Genomic DNA, 14,011 nt, shown 5'->3' with positions numbered 1-14,011 from the left:
ATACTGAGAAGTATAGAAAAACAGAGACACCTTGGAGTGTATGTCTACAGATCCCTGATGGTAGCAGGACAGGTAGATAATGTGATCAAGATGACATACAGTTACTTTCCTTTATTAGACGAGGCCTAGAGTATAAGAGAAGGGAGGTTATGCAAGAACTGTATATAACACAAAGTAGACAGCAGCTAGAGTACTGCACACAGGTCTGCTCACCGCAGTACAGGAAGGATGTGATCAAAAGAAGAAATCCATAAGAATGTTTCCAAGAATGGAGAATTTTAGCTGTGAGGAAAGATTGGATAGGCTGGGGTTGTTTTCCTTGGAACAGAGAATGCTGAGGGGAGATTTAATTGAGGTGTATAAATTTATGAGGGGCCTACATAGATTGGAAGGCCCGATTTCCATTAGCAGTGAGGTCAATAACCAGGGGCATAGATTTAAAGTAATTGGTGCAAGGAATAGAGGAGAGTTGAGGAGTAATTTCTACACTCGGAGGGTGATGGGGGTCTCAAAGTCACTACCTGAAAGGGTGGTAGAGGCAGAAGTTATTTACAGTCCAAATTTATTATGGGGAACAAAGAAATGGCTGACCAACTAAATACATACTTTGGTTCTGTCTTCAAAAAGGAGGACACAAATATCATACCAGAAATGTTATGGAACAACAGGGTTTAGTGAGAGAGAGGAACTGAAGGAAATCAGTATTAGTAGAGAAATGGTGTTGGTGAAATTGATGGGATTGAAGGCCGATATATCCCCAGGACCTGATGGTCTGCATCCCAGAGTACTTAAGAAAGTGGCCCTAGAAATAGTGATGCATTGGTGGTCATCTTCCAAGATTCTATAGACTCTGGAACAGTTCCTACAGATTGGAGGGTAGCTAATGTAACCCCACTATTTAAAAACTGAAGTAGAGAGAAAACAGGGAATTATAGACCAGTCAGCCCGGCGTCGATAGTGGGGAAAATTCTAGAGTCCATTATCAAAGATTTTATAGCAGAGCACTTAGAGAACAGTGGTAGAATCGGACAGAGTCAGCATGGATTTACCAAAGGGAAATCATGCTTGACAAATCTACTAGAATTCTTCGAGGATGTAACTAGTGGGGTTGATGAGGGGGAGCCAGTGGATGTGGTTTATTTGGACTTTCAGAAGATGTTTGACAAAGTCCCACATAAGAGATTAGCGTGTAAAATTAAAGCGCATGGCATTGGGGTATTGTATTGCGATGGATAGAAAATTGGTTGGCAGACAGGAAACGAAGAGTAGGGATAAATGGGTCTTTTTCCGAATGGCAGGCAATGACTAGTTGGGTACCGCAGGGATCGGTGCTAGGACCCCAGCTATTCACAATATATATCAATGATTTAGATGAGGGAACTAAATGTAATCTCCAAATTTGCAAATGACACAAAACTGGGTGGGAAGGTAAGTTGTGAGGAGGATGCAGAGAGGCTTCAGAGTGATTTGGATAAGTTGAGTGAGTGGACAGATGCATGGCAGATGCAGTATAATGTGGATAAATGTGAGGTTATCCACTTTGGTAGCAAAAACAGGAAGGCAGATTATTATCTGAATGGCTATAAACTGAGAGAGGGGAATATGCAACGTGACCTGGGTGTTCTCGTACACCAGTCGCTGAAGGCAAGGATGCAGGTCCAACAGGCGGTAAAAAAGGCAAATAGTATGTTGGCCTACCTAGCGTGAGGATTCGAGTACAGGAGCAGGGATGTCTTGCTGTAATTATACAAGGCCTCGGTGAGGCCACACCTGGAATATTGTGTGCAGTTTTGGTCTCCTTATCTGAGGAAGGATGTTCTTGCTATAGAGGGAGTGCAGCGAAAGTTTACCAGACTGATTCCTGGAATGGCGGGACTGACGTATGAGGAGAGATTGAGTTGGTTAGGATTATATTCACTGGGGTTCAGAAGAGTGAGGGGGGATCTCATAGAAACCTATAAAATTCTAACAGGACCTGACAGGGTAGATGCAGGAAGGATGTTCCTGATGGTGGGGGAGTCCAGAACCAGGGGTCATAGTCTAAGGATACGGGGTAAACCATTCAGGACTGAGATGAGGAGAAATTTCTTCACACGGAGAGTGGTGAACCTGTGGAATTCGCTACCATGGAAAGCAGTTGACGCCATTTTATGTTTTCAAGAAGGAATTAGATATCGCTCTTGGGTTTAAAGGGATCAAAGGATATGGGGGGAAAGGGGGAACAGGTTACTGAGTTGGATGATCTGCCATGATCATAATGAATGGCGGAGCCGAATGGCCTACTCCTGCTCCTATTTTCTATGTCTATGCAAGTTTTCATTGCATTAAAAAAAAAACACTTGGATATGCACTTGTGATGCTGTAACCTACAGGGTTATGAACCAAGAGCTGGATTAGACTGGATAGCTCTATTTCAGGCCAGCACAGACATGATGGGGTGATGGCCTCCTTGTGTGCCATAAATCTTTCTCTGTTTCTAAGGCAAAGCTCGCAGCTGCTCAGGCAAAAACAACCGGCACTCGAGAACCTGTACTCCATGTGTGGAATCAACACCTGCAGGATGGGAGAGAGTTTGTTTGGATAACTAATAGCAACTGGTGTCATCATGAATGATATTTGTTTTGCTGGGGAATTATTTGAAGCACTTTAAATAATTCGGCATGCTATATCAATGCAAATATTATTGTAAGGGGAAGAAGATTGATAGCAATATCGAAGTTACTGCAAGCCCTGTCCTTCTGATTTAAAACTGAGGCTCAAAGTGGGACTGCGCAGCTCTACAATAGGCAGGTAGGTGTGAACTATTCCTTTCATAATGAATGCTGCTTGATTTACTGCCAAAATTGATGATGCCTGCCAGATATTGTTTTCAAATTTCACCTGTTTTCTCTTCTCCCTCGGTAACGGACTCTTGGCAGTATACAATCCCATATACACAAGTAACATATGCAGCACACATATGCCAGGCAGTGACAATCACCAACAAGAGGTCTCATGTAGTACCGGCCGTGGCCACTGCTCCTGGTGGCGTTGCTGATACTACTGAGCTACCAGCCCTCTGATTGGCTGGCAGCTCTTAGAGGTGGGATCCCCATCCTTAAAGGTACCGGGACCCCGGCACCGGGCAGTTAATTGCCCAAGCGCCATTAAATACAGCCAGTGGGGGGTCTCCAAAGGGCAAAGGAGAGGGCTCCCAGTTTCTATGATGCCACCTTAGATGCTCTCTGTTGAGAAGTCAGGCCAGGGAGGAGGCCCTGTTTCCAGTAGAGGAAGATGTCCAAGACTAACCCTGCAAAGGGAGTAGGAGCAGGTTGCGAGGGTCATTAAAGCCCAGAGCATGCCACCACGAACCTGGCAGCAGAAAAAGTTTAATGACCTTACTTGGATGGTCGAGGTGAGTGGATACATCTGCACATGGCAGAATTCACCCACAACCCCACACAACTCTCACACTGCTCAATGTATCACATCCCCATCACTCACCCAGCACCACTCCCTGACACCCAAGACTCACCCTCACACACCTACCAATGCTACCAGCCTCAGACCCACCTCTCACTGCCTCCTCACACCTCCAGCTATTCAGCTATGGCAGGCACATTACTCAAACACAGACAGACAGTCAGTGACATTCTGCCCTCTCTCTTGCAGAAGAAGGTGGCCCACAACAGGCAGAAGAGGCAGATGATGAGTGGAGGACCACTAAGAATCCATTCCCTCAGTTCTCTCAGATGGTCCTGAGGATCATGGGCACCAGTACAATGGAACCAGCGATACCCAGCGCTGCCTTATGCCCCTTCTCCATTCACTCTTCACCATCCTCCTGAAAGGTGCCATGTTGAGTGGCCCTTTAAATAGCCCCAGAACAGTGCCACCTTGCTTCATAACAGTAATTATTTCAGGAGTGAATAAGGTCATTCATTGACCAATTTTTTTATTTGCACCAGTCTATTGGCATCAGTGACGCCATGATTGTGTACAGTTGGTGACATCGAGCACAGGCAGAGGACGCACCGATGTGCCACTCTCCAGTTGAACGATGCCCACAGGAAGTGGCCAGCGCCACCTCCCACGCTACAACTCTGCAGATAGGCCTGCATAGCACCACTACTCAAATGAATTTCATGGCTAGTCTGCTTTATTGATGCTGAGGGATAAATATTGGCCAGGACATCGGAGCAAACTCCCCTGTTCTTCTTTGAATATCGCCATGGGGTCTTTAACATGCACTTGAGCGACAGGGTGCAATTTAACATTTCATCTGAAAAACAGTACCTGCCAAAGTGCAGCACTCCGTCAGGACTGCACTGAAGCATCAGAGGGACCAGTGCATCTGTAAAGAGACGAGCAAATAAACATTGTTAGATAGAGGGCCATGGCGAGGGCACAGCCCATTGAGGTTTGTTCTGGTTTGCTCCAGCAGAAAGCTGGCATCAGTAAAGGAGCTGAATGGCCTGCTTCTGCTCAGAATGGAACATCGATGTTTGAATGCTCCTAATCAGCAGTATACCATGATCAAATGGGTGGATCAAAAATGAAATGCAGTTGCATATGTTTGCCAAAGAAATTGGCTCACCTTTTTCTATTGGAGCATTCTGTGCAGCCTCAGTGCTCTCTGGTTCATTGTGGGGAGGGAGGTGTGAAAATGAGAGAATGAATGAAAGAAAAACAGGAAAGAAGCAAACTAACCTTAGGTGAAGATGTTCTCATTTTAATACAAGTAGAAAAAAACCTCAAGAAAAGCGTGGAAACGGTTTGATTGCTTTTTGCCTGATGGGAAAATAGGTATAAAACAACCCGTGCATAAATTGAGCAGAGTTTTCATCATAATCTGCCCTTTTCATGTGTCTATGTTTAATTTTGAAAGCACCGTGACAAAGCGCTTGGTATGATGAAGTAATGATTGTAACAATGCAGGCCTGTGCAAATAGGTACATGTAAAGCTAGCAAGGTGTTTATGCCAGAAGGCATTTGGTAAGATCTTGCACAAGAGATTATTGGCAAAAATGAAAGAGCAGGGAATTGGAGATAACCCTGTGAGATGGGTTGAAAATTGGTTGGCAAGTATGAGACACAGAGAAGGGGAGGTGACAAGTGGTGCTCCCCAGGGATCTGTAATGGGGCTTTTTACCATATATATTAGTGACTTAAATGGAGCAATAGAGAATTGTATCCAAGTTTGAAGCTAACACTAATTCACAAGCTGCAGTGGGCTGAAATTTATACTCCTGCCGCTAAATTAGGCAGCGGACGAAAACAATGGTGGCCTGCCTGTATCGACCGCACGTCGTGGAGCCACCACAATATGAAGCATGGCGGCTCATTTAAATAGCCAGGGCAGGCCGCCCCCCCCCGCCCCCCACACTCCCCCCGATCATGCGAAGGGGGCGGGCTGTCCGTCCCCAGCAATGGTGTCAGCTGTCTGTGCACAGGTGCTGGTGCCATTTTTAAAGGGCTTTGGGCCCTACCATTGAATTCAAAAATTTAAGGCATTTATTTTGCCCCTCTCCCAACCCCCACAATAACCATAGAATTAATTACTTGCCCTCTCTGCCCCAAAATCACTTACCTTATCCACCTGACCTTCCTCCCCAAAGTGCATAAACTTGAAACTATAACCCTTCCCACCATCCCCCACACCAATGAAATTACTTCGACCCCACTCCCCCCACCCCCCCGCACTGAGAAACTTAACTCCTCCCCCTCCCCACCAGTGTTTCGCCTCGGTTCCCCAGACGGGGATGCGAAGGCGTGAGAGTGCCGTCCAGTGGCAGGAAAATCGCACTGGGACAGATGGCAGGAGCGTAAGCATTATTCATTTAAATTTATTTAAATATGTTTATGGGGGTCCCGTCATTGAGCGGTGGGGGTGCCGCTATGAGGCCTCGCTGCCACCGGCAATATCGGGCCGGGCCCTGCCGGCGTTGGGGTGTGTGGCTGCCCTCTTCCAGAGGCATTTTACGGGTCCCCCTCACCATGACTACCGAAGTCGGGGGGTCTGTAAAATTCAGCCCCGTAAGTTGTAAACAGGAAGATGCAAAGGGACATAGACAGACTAAGAGTGGGAAAAACTGTGGCACATGGAGTTCATTATGGGTGGTTTTGGATCTGGAATTTTTCTCAATGGTGAGAGACCAGGAATTGTGGTGGAGTAAAGTGATTTTTGCACACATATCGCAAACAGTTAATCCATAGGTACAAAAAATAATCAAAAATATGAATGGAACACTGCCCTTTACCCCTATGCGTTTGGAATTAAAAATTGAGAGACTGATGCTTCAGTTGTACAGAGCCTTGGTCAGACACTATCTGGTATTCAGGAAACATATATTGACCTCAAGATGATACTGAGCTTATTCACCAGAATGAGACCGGGATTTGAAGGGCTAAATTATGTGGGCAGGTTTGAGTTTAGAAAGTTGAGGGGTGATCTAATTAAGATGTTTACGGATGCTAATAGGACTCGACAGTTCTTTGTCTTAGGGGCGGCACAGTGGCGCAGTGGTTAGCACCGCAGCCTCACAGCTCCAGGGACCCGGGTTCGATTCTGGGTACTGCCTGTGTGGAGTTTGCAAGTTCTCCCTGTGTCTGCGTGGGTTTCCTCTGGGTACTCCAGTTTCCTCCCACATGCCAAAGACTTGCAGGTTGATAGGTAAATTGGCCATTATAAATTGCCCCTAGTATAGGTAGGTGGGAGGGAAATATATAGGGACAGGTGGGGATGTGATAGGAATATGGGATTAGTGTAGGATTAGTATAAATGGGTGGTTGATGGTCGGCACAGACTCGGTGGGCCGAAGGGCCTGTTTCAGTGCTGTATCTCTAAACTAAACTAAACAGACAGAGAAACGATTTCCTCTCTTAGGAGAATCCCAAACAAGGGGGCGCAATCTTAAAAAGAGAGTGAGGCCATTCAGGAGTGAAATCAGGGAGCCCTACTTCAAGAAAAGGGGAGTGGAATTTCTATCCAAAAGTGTGTGAATGCCAGTGAATAGAAGTTTTCAAGACTGAGGTAGATTTTTATATGATAAGGGCACCAAGAGATATGGATCACAGGTGGTAAATGGAGTTGAGGTACAGGCCAATCTTGATCTGATTAGGTAGTGCAACAGACTTGAAGGGCTGAATGGCCTTCTCTTATTCCTATGATTTTGAAAGAATACTATGATAGTCCTGCCACCTGATGCCAAGGATTCTCTGAACGCAGCGAAGGTGGAATGAGCTGAGACGTCACTCTTGGCTGATATACGTTGTCCAGGCCTCGCTGCCGCTTGAAATGGCTTGGCCATGTGAGCCGCATGGAAGATGGCAGGATCCCCAAGGATGCATTGTACAGTGAGCTCGTCACTGGCATCAGACCCATGTCTCAGCTTTAAAGATGTCTGCAAATGTGACATGAAGTCCTGTAACATTGACCACAAGTCGTGGGAGTCAGTTGTCAGTGATCGCCAGAGCTGGCAGACAGCCATAAAGGTGGGGCTAAAGAGTGATGAGTGGAAGAGACTTAACAGTTGGCAGGAAAAAAGACAGAAGTGCAAGGACAGAGCCAACTGTGTAACAGCCCCGAAAACCAATTTTATCTGCAGCACCTGTGGAAGAGTCTGTCACTCTAGAATTGGCCTTTATAACCACTCCTGGCGCTGCTTCACAAACCACTGACCACCTCCAGGCGCTTACCCATTGTCTCTCGAGACAAGGAGGCCAAAGAAGAAAAAAAGAATATGATGGTAATAAAAGCTGCTATTAGAAATATTGAGGCATTTTTTTAAGTGGGTTAACAGCCATGTTAAAAACAAGTGCAAAGAAATGTTGTGTGAGTGCGTAAAGTACCTCTTACAGGGATGGGACCAGCTCCGCCTGAGTCCCCAGCAACACAGATGTCAGTCTTCAGCCAATCCGATTCACTCCACGTGATATCAAAAAACAACTGAAGGTACTGGATACTGTAAAGACTATGGGCCCTGACAATATTCCGGCAATAGTACTGAAGTATTGTGCTCCAGAACTTGCCGGGCCCCTAGCCAAGCTATTCCAGTACAGCTACAACACTGGCATCTACCCTGCAATGTGGAAAATTGCCCAGGTATGTCCTGTGTACCAAAAGCAGGACAAGTCCAACCTGGCCAATTACCGTCCATCAGTCTATTCTCAATCATCAGTAAAGTGATAGAACGTGTCATTGACAGAGCTATCAAGTGGCACTTGCTCAGCAATAACCTGCTCACTGACACTCAGTTTGGTTTCCGCCAGGACCACTCAGCTCCTGACCTCATTACAGCCTTGGACCAAACATGGACAAAAACGCTGCACTCCAGAGGTGAGGTGAGAGTGACTGTCCTAGACATCAAGGCAGCATTTGACCGAGTATGGCATCAAGGAGCCCTAGTAAAACTGGAGTCAATAGGAATTAGGGGGAAAGCTCTCCGCTGGTTGGAGTCATACCTAGCACAAAGGAAGATTGTTGTGGTTTTTGGAGGTCAATTATCTCAGTCCAAGGACATCACTGCAGGAGTTCTTCAGGGTAGTGTCCTCGGCCCAACCATCTTTGGTTGCTTCATCAATGACCCCTCTATCATAAGGTCAGAAGTGGGGATGTTCACTGATGATTGCACAATGTTCAGCACCATTTGCAACTCCTCAGATACTGAAACAGCCCATGTCAATATGCAGCAAGACGTCGACAACATCCAGGCTTGGGCTGATAAATGGCATGTAACATTCATGCCATACAAATGCCGGGCATTGACCATCTCAAACAAGAGGGAATCTAACCATCTCCCCTTGACATTCAATGGCATTACCATCACTAAATCCCCCACTATCAATATCCTGGGAGTCACCATGGACCAGAAACTGAACTGGACCAGCGACATAAATGCTGTGGCTACAAGAGCAGGTCAGAGGCTAGGAATTCAATGGTGAGTAACTCACCTCCTGACTCCCCAATGCCTGTCCACCATCTACAAGGCACAAGTCAGGAGTGTGATGGAATACTCTCCACTTGCCCGGATGGGTGCAGCTCCGACAACACTCAAGAAGCTCGACAGCATCCAGGACAAAGCAGCCCGCTTGACTGGCACCCCACCCACAAACATTCACTCCCTCCACCACCGATGCACAGTGGCAGCAGTGTGTACCATGTACAAGATGCACTGCAGAAACTCACCAAGGCTCCTTTGACAGCACCTTCCAAACCTGCGGCCTCCACCACCTAGAAGGACAAGGGCAGCAGATATATGGGAACACCACCACAGCAAGTTCCCCTCCAAGTCACACACCATCCTGACTGGGAACTATATCGCCATTCCTTCACTTATCGCTGGGTCAAGATCCTGGAACTCCCTTCCTAACAGCACTGTGGGTGTACCTACCCCACATGGACTGCAGTGGTTCAAGAAGGCAGCTCATCACCACCTTCTCAAGGGCAATTAGGGATGGGCAATAAATGCTGGCCTAACCAGCGACGCACACAAGCCCAGCACAAATAAAATGAAAGCTGGAAAATATTTAGCGTAGTCCTGAAAATTCAAAGTTGTTTTGGAAGTCAGAATTTTAATGGATTATCCAATAATGTGAATCAAGCAACGTAAGTAACACAGCAAAGTGTGTCAAGAAGTAACTGGAATGATCAGATAATGCGTATTAATCATTTTGAATTGAGAGGATCAGGCTGCCCCTCTATTTAAACGGTTAGGATTATTTCGTTTCTTTAATTACCCGATCACCAATGCAAACATTTATTTGTTTATTAAATGTGATGGCTGTTCGAAATCTTATTCTTTATTTTTATGTCTCTATTGCAATCTTCAGAACATGATGTCTTTCTTATATTGTTGGTAAGGGCAAGGGGAAGGAGGGAATGGGAGGAGAGGAAGGGGTGGTCGAGGAAAGGAGAGGGAGGCAGGGACACGATAGGCAGGAGAGAGGACGTTGGGTGGGGGGGGGTTGAGAATGGAGAGGAGGAGGGGAGGGAAGAGGAGGAGTGGAGGAAAGAGGGGAAGTAAGAGGGGAGGGGTAGGTGAGGAAGAGGTGGAGAGAGGAGGATAGAAGAGGGGAGGGGAGACAGAATAAGGGATGGAGAGGGGAGGAAGAAGGCGAAGGAGGGGAGGAGCAGGGGAGGGGAGGTGGACGAGTGAGGGAGGGGAAGGGGAAAGAGGGGAGAGAAGGGGAGGGGGAGGAGGATGTAATATCCAGCTTACTAGACTTTTTGTACAAAATAAAGATAGTAGTCTTTGGGTTAAGGTAACTGGAGTTTATTTACAAACGTCTATGGCTGCCACTACAATGCTCCTCACATGAGGCTTTGTACTATCTGTGACATCACATCCTGTAATGATACTGATGTAATTTACATAATCTGCCCAGCAACAACTTACATCACATTATACTGCAGAGGAGTGAAGGGGAGGAGGGGAGTGGAGGAGTGAGGAGGGGAGGAGTACAAAGGGGAGAGGAGGAGGAGGGGAAGGAGGAGGTATGCAGGGGGCAGCGAAGGGGGGAAGGGAAAAGAGGGGAGGGGGTATCTATGGATCAGAGCAATGCAGTGTTGGCTCTATATACCGGGAACCTCATCAGCTGACAGGGAAGGAATGAACTCAATATTTTGTTGGTATTTCAAGTGTGTAACTACACTGCTAGTCATTTGGTTTGTTTCAAAACAAATCCAATACATATATTTTTCCCCAGAAGGAAAGTTGAATGGTTATATTGTTTACTTCCCCGAGTTTCTGTGGCCCTTCTGCCAGCGGACGAATGTGGGAGCCTCCTCTAGAAACTCATCCCGTTAACTGGAATTTATCTAATTTACATTTTTCATAGTCAGAACTATGTGTCCTGGCCTGTCGGAAGACCTTACACAAATCAACGATTCTCGGAAGACCGCCATCATTAACAACGAGCTCAGTAGACTCAATGTGGACATTGCAGCACTTCAGGAGACTCGCCTCCCCGCGAGTGGCTCTCTAGCAGAGCAAGACTACACCTTCTTCTGGCAGGGCAGGGATCCTGAAGAACCAAGACAGCATGGAGTGGGCTTCGCCATCAGAAACTCCTTGCTCAGCATGATAGAGCCTCCCTCAAATGGCTCGGAACGCATACTGTCCATCCGACTGCTCACCACCTCTGGTCCAGTACACCTACTCAGCATCTATGCTCCAACACTCTGTTCCGCACCTGAAGCTAAAGACCAGTTCTATGAACAACTCCATAACATCATTAGCAGCATCCCCAACACCGAACACCTATTCCTGCTGGGGGACTTTAATGCCAGGGTTGGGGCCGACCATGACTCATGGCCCTCCTGCCTTGGGCGCTATGGCGTTGGAAGGATGAATGAGAACGGGCAGAGACTGCTCGAGTTGTGTACCTATCATAACCTCTGCATCACCAACTCGTTCTTTCACACTAAACCCTGTCACCAGGTTTCATGGAGGCACCCAAGATCACGTCGTTGGCACCAGCTAGACCTCATTGTCACAAGGCGAGCCGCCTTAAACAGTGTTCAAATCACACGCAGCTTCCACAGTGCGGACTGCGACACCGACCACTCCCTGGTGTGCAGCAAGGTTAGACTCAGACCAAAGAAGTTGCATCATTCCAAGCAGAAGGGCCACCCGCGCATCAACACGAGCAGAATTTCTCACCCACAGCTGTTACAAAAATTTCTAAATTCACTTGTAACAGCCCTTCAAAACACTCCCACAGGGGATGCTGAGACCAAGTGGGCCCACATCAGAGACGCCATCTATGAGTCAGCTTTGACCACCTACGGCAAAAGTGCGAAGAGAAATGCAGACTGGTTTCAATCTCATAATGAAGAGCTGGAACCTGTCATAGCCGCTAAGCGCATTGCACTTTTGAACTACAAGAAAGCCCCCAGCGATTTAACATCCGCAGCACTTAAAGCAGCCAGAAGTACTGCACAAAGAACAGCTAGGCGTTGCGCAAACGACTACTGGCAACACCTATGCAGTCATATTCAGCTGGCCTCAGACACCGGAAACATCAGAGGAATGTATGATGGCATGAAGAGAGCTCTTGGGCCAACCATCAAGAAGATCACCCCCCTCAAATCTAAATCGGGGGACATAATCACTGACCAACGCAAACAGATGGACCGCTGGGTTGAGCACTACCTAGAACTGTACTCCAGGGAGAATGCTGTCACTGAGACTGCCCTCAATGCAGCCCAGCCTCTACCAGTCATGGATGAGCTGGACATACAGCCAACCAAATCGGAACTCAGTGATGCCATTGATTCCCTAGCCAGCGGAAAAGCCCCTGGGAAGGACAGCATTACCCCTGAAATAATCAAGAGTGCCAAGCCTGCTATACTCTCAGCACTACATGAACTGCTATGCCTGTGCTGGGACGAGGGAGCAGTACCCCAGGACATGCGCGATGCCAACATCATCACCCTCTATAAAAACAAAGGTGACCGCGGTGACTGCAACAACTACCGTGGAATCTCCCTGCTCAGCATAGTGGGGAAAGTCTTTGCTCGAGTCGCTCTGAACAGGCTCCAGAAGCTGGCCGAGCGCATCTACCCTGAGGCACAGTGTGGCTTTCGTGCAGAGAGATCGACTATTGACATGCTGTTCTCCCTTCGTCAGATACAGGAGAAATGCCGTGAACAACAGATGCCCCTCTACATTGCTTTCATTGATCTCACCAAAGCCTTTGACCTCGTCAGCAGACGTGGTCTCTTCAGACTACTAGAAAAGATCGGATGTCCACCAAAGCTACTAAGTATCATCACCTCATTCCATGACAATATGAAAGGCACAATTCAACATGGTGGCTCCTCATCAGAGCCCTTTCCTATCCTGAGTGGTGTGAAACAGGGCTGTGTTCTCGCACCCACACTTTTTGGGATTTTCTTCTCCCTGCTGCTTTCACATGCGTTCAAATCCTCTGAAGAAGGAATTTTCCTCCACACAAGATCAGGGGGCAGGTTGTTCAACCTTGCCCGTCTAAGAGCGAAGTCCAAAATACGGAAAGTCCTCATCAGAGAACTCCTCTTTGCTGACGATGCTGCTTTAACATCTCACACTGAAGAATGCCTGCAGAGTCTCATCGACAGGTTTGCGTCTGCCTGCAATGAATTTGGCCTAACCATCAGCCTCAAGAAAACGAACATCATGGGGCAGGATGTCAGAAATGCTCCATCCATCAATATTGGCGACCACGCTCTGGAAGTGGTTCAAGAGTTCACCTACCTAGGCTCAACTATCACCAGTAACCTGTCTCTAGATGCAGAAATCAACAAGCGCATGGGTAAGGCTTCCACTGCTATGTTCAGACTGGCCAAGAGAGTGTGGGAAAATGGCGCACTGACACGGAACACAAAAGTCCGAGTGTATCAGGCCTGTGTCCTCAGTACCTTGCTCTACGGCAGCGAGGCCTGGACAACGTATGCCAGCCATGAGCGACGTCTCAATTCATTCCATCTTCGCTGCCTTCGGAGAATACTTGGCATCAGGTGGCAGGACTATATCTCCAACACAGAAGTCCTTGAAGCGGCCAACATCCCCAGCTTATACACACTACTGAGTCAGCGGCGCTTGAGATGGCTTGGCCATGTGAGCCGCATGGAAGATGGCAGGATCCCCAAAGACACATTGTACAGCGAGCTCGCCACTGGTATCAGACCCACCGGCCGTCCATGTCTCCGTTATAAAGACGTCTGCAAACGCGACATGAAATCGTGTGACATTGATCACAAGTCGTGGGAGTCAGTTGCCAGCATTCGCCAGAGCTGGCGGGCAGCCATAAAGACAGGGCTAAATTGTGGCGAGTCGAAGAGACTTAGTAGTTGGCAGGAAAAAAGACAGAGGCGCAAGGGGAGAGCCAACTGTGCAACAGCCCCAACAAACAAATTTCTCTGCAGCACCTGTGGAAGAGCCTGTCACTCCAGAATTGGCCTTTATAGCCACTCCAGGCGCTGCTTCACAAACCACTGACCACCTCCAGGCGCGTATCCATTGTCTCTCGAGATAAGGAGGCCCAAAAG

This window comes from Heterodontus francisci, chromosome 3 (assembly GCF_036365525.1).
Source record: "Heterodontus francisci isolate sHetFra1 chromosome 3, sHetFra1.hap1, whole genome shotgun sequence".
NCBI lineage: Eukaryota > Metazoa > Chordata > Chondrichthyes > Heterodontiformes > Heterodontidae > Heterodontus > Heterodontus francisci.
This window is presented reverse-complemented; position numbering follows the sequence as displayed.